Source organism: Galeopterus variegatus, unplaced genomic scaffold, assembly GCF_000696425.1.
Source record: "Galeopterus variegatus unplaced genomic scaffold, G_variegatus-3.0.2 Scaffold1554, whole genome shotgun sequence".
NCBI lineage: Eukaryota > Metazoa > Chordata > Mammalia > Dermoptera > Cynocephalidae > Galeopterus > Galeopterus variegatus.
The window spans coordinates 59,103-62,019 of NW_007727665.1; the positions used below are offsets into that span (position 1 = coordinate 59,103).

General features: G+C 49.7%; 1 pseudogene; it reads right to left on the bottom strand.

Annotated features, from left to right (window-relative positions):
* Positions 1-1,037: 1,037 nt before the first annotated feature.
* On the bottom strand, positions 1,038-2,654 carry LOC103594423 (annotated as a pseudogene).
* Positions 2,655-2,917: the final 263 nt, after the last annotated feature.

The following is a 2,917-nucleotide window of genomic DNA, read 5'->3' on the forward strand; positions in this document are numbered from 1 at the left end:
TTTCCTCGTGGAATCAGCTGTTCAACTAATTTTTTTAATGAGTTTTCTTGATTGGAATTCATTGTCTCATCTTTGTTGTTTCTTGGGCTTTTAAATGTGTTTATTTTTTAAATGTGTTTATTTTTAAATGTGTTTTATTTTTCCTATTTTTAAAAAAAGGCTTGAAATGTATTTTAATAAGTTGATGGTGCATTACTACCCCATTTCTCAGAAACCCCCCAAATTTAAGGGATCAGGGAAAAATGAAACATGGTACACCAATAGCAGAAAATGTAAAGCATAACTACCTAAGAAAGTCAAGGCTAAGAGCTACTGTCAGACCTTCAGCATACAGCAGCTCTATTCCCAAGATTGTACTAGGCCTATCAAGAAAAGCGGTGACCAGCAACATGATAGACACAACATAAAAGGGCCGTTCCTGGATTGTCCTTACCCAAGAAAAAGATGGCGGCAAGTTAACACAAGTTTTTTAAAGATATGCTAAAATGAACATCTCTAAGAGAAAATGTCTTTTTTAGGACATAAAGGGTTAATAAACGGGATAGAACAGAACCGTCTGTACATTGCCTGTGACCTCTGTGGACATTTGCCTGAGTTCTCACCTGGGAGTGAATGGGGCAGTGGAGCTAAGGTCATTGGGGGAGGTTTGGTTTTTGTGGTGTATGTGGCAGTGTCTCTGGGGCTGGAGGATGTAAGGTTGAGAAAGCAGATAAAATAGGACGGACAAAGCACAGAATGATCAAGATTAACAGGGCTCTAAGCGGATCTGTTTTGCCACGGAGGCCCTTAACAATCACATTTGAGACTTCAGAAATGCCCCACACAATTGATTAAACAGTATACTACACAACTGATTTGTTAAATACCACCCATCCCTTGCCCTCTGCCTCCAGCACATGCCTTAGAGTAAGTAGAACCGGCAGGGAAGACCTAACTATTGGGAGGAATTCCTTAACACTTTTCCAGGGTAGAATTCTGGCTAGTCCAAAAAGGGTCCTTCCTTTAAGGGTTTTGGGAAGCTAGACGCTGAGAGTTTATTAGTATCCGTGATGTCTGTTTGGAGCAAATTTAGCTCCAGGAGCTTGCACGGTTGAATGCAGGAGGGCTTCCACCAACAGCCCCAGTTCCTTCCATTGGGGCAGCTTGGCCAAAGCGTTCGGTGGTCGGTGGAGTCAATCCCAAGGTTCCATCCGACATCAGAGTGGCAGGTCCTGGAGGAGCTGGGTACCAGCTGGCACAGGAGCGGGGGCACGTCACCTCTGCTGTTTGGACTCATAGCACCTCCCATAGCCGTCTGACCCATCCGTACCTCCTGCTCTCTCGCATCAGGGGAGGTTCCCTTGAGTCCTCCCTGCTGTCACCGCCTCCTTCTTCCCGGTGTCACAGCGCCTGCGCTCCTCCTCCTGCCTGAGCTCCAGCTGCTTTCGCTTTGCACCACTTGGTTGGGCAGTTCTTCCATCCTCCGGAGTTCTCTTTGGCGCCTCATCAGCATGACCTGGCGCTCGTGGCGGGCAGCCTCCGTCTGCAGCTGCAGCTCCTCACGAGCCCCCTGGATGCTGCGGTCACTCGGTCCTGCTGCGGCGTCTGCGGCTCAGCCAGTGCCTTGCAGCCCACGGCACGCTCACACTCCAAGGAGCCGGGCCGTGCAGATCCGGGGGCTGCTCTGTTCCCTGTGAAACTGCTGGTCCTTTATAACCAGCTTCTCTGGAAGTCCCGCTTCGTTCTCTCACCGGTCCACGGGCTCCACTGTCACAGGTCGAGGAAATGCGGCGAGCAGGACGGAGGCCGCACTGCGTCTGTCCAGAGCTTCCCGAGCAGCTGGCTTCCCGGAGAACTCCACGATGGCTTTTCCTGAGGGCCTTCCTCAGTCATCCACGATGACGACAGCCCTCTCCACCCGGCCAAACACAGACACGTACGCTGGACACGCACCGAGGAAGGTTCCAACCGTGAGGGATGACGACGGCCGGCACAGCGCACACGCGGCCGCTGCAGTCCACGGAGCGGCCTCTGTCCAGCTCCACCTCGGCGATCTCTGCGAGGGGTCGTGTTTCCAAGCGGATAAAGCCAAAGCCTCTGCCCTTGTGAATGAAGACCTCGCCTGCCTTCCCACGTGTCTCAGTTTCCTCACTTCCTCCTCAGTGATGTAGGAGGAGGACTGTCCACAAAGAGACGGCTGCGTTGGGTGACGGTCTTCTCTCCCGGTGCCCTGCAGTTCTCCAGGTCGGTGTCAAGCCTTCATCTGGGCTGCTGGCTTGTTGCCCGCTTGCAGGTGTTGGCGGTGGCGGTGGTGGCTGCTGCTGGTGCTGCTGGGGGTGATGCCGACGGGGCTTCCCTGGAGCACGGTTTTGCTTCTCCAAGTTAAGGGCTGTGTCGCTGCGCACTTTTTCACTCCTCTGCTGACTTCTCAGAGTGATGGCGACGCTCCACGGCCTCTACCAACCTTCGTCCTGTTTTTAATCTCTTGAGTCGAATGCAATAACAACCGAATGCTGTCATTGTTTCAGCTTCTATGTATTATACATATGCACCTATGTGTGTCAGTGTATGCGAGGGTACTTCAAAAAGTTCATGGAAAATGGAATTGAAAGAGAATACGAATCCTTCCATGAACTTTCTGAAGTACCCTCGTGCTTCAGTAATCCCTACCTCATTGGGTTTGATGTGATGTATTTGTATAGTTATTTCTATGAAATATGCAATGTATAGAGTATGCAAAGTGTACAATGATTGTATATACTATATGAGTGTGTAGTATGTATAACTATATACACACTACACTGATTTTAATTGGTTTATTAATTCTTTCTCTTCATGTCAGGCTGTGTGTATTCCACTTGAAGCAATGGATATAGAAAGCCCTTGGAGTGCTTGAACTATACGGAGAAGTTTAAGGGGAAAAGGAAGGGAAAAGACA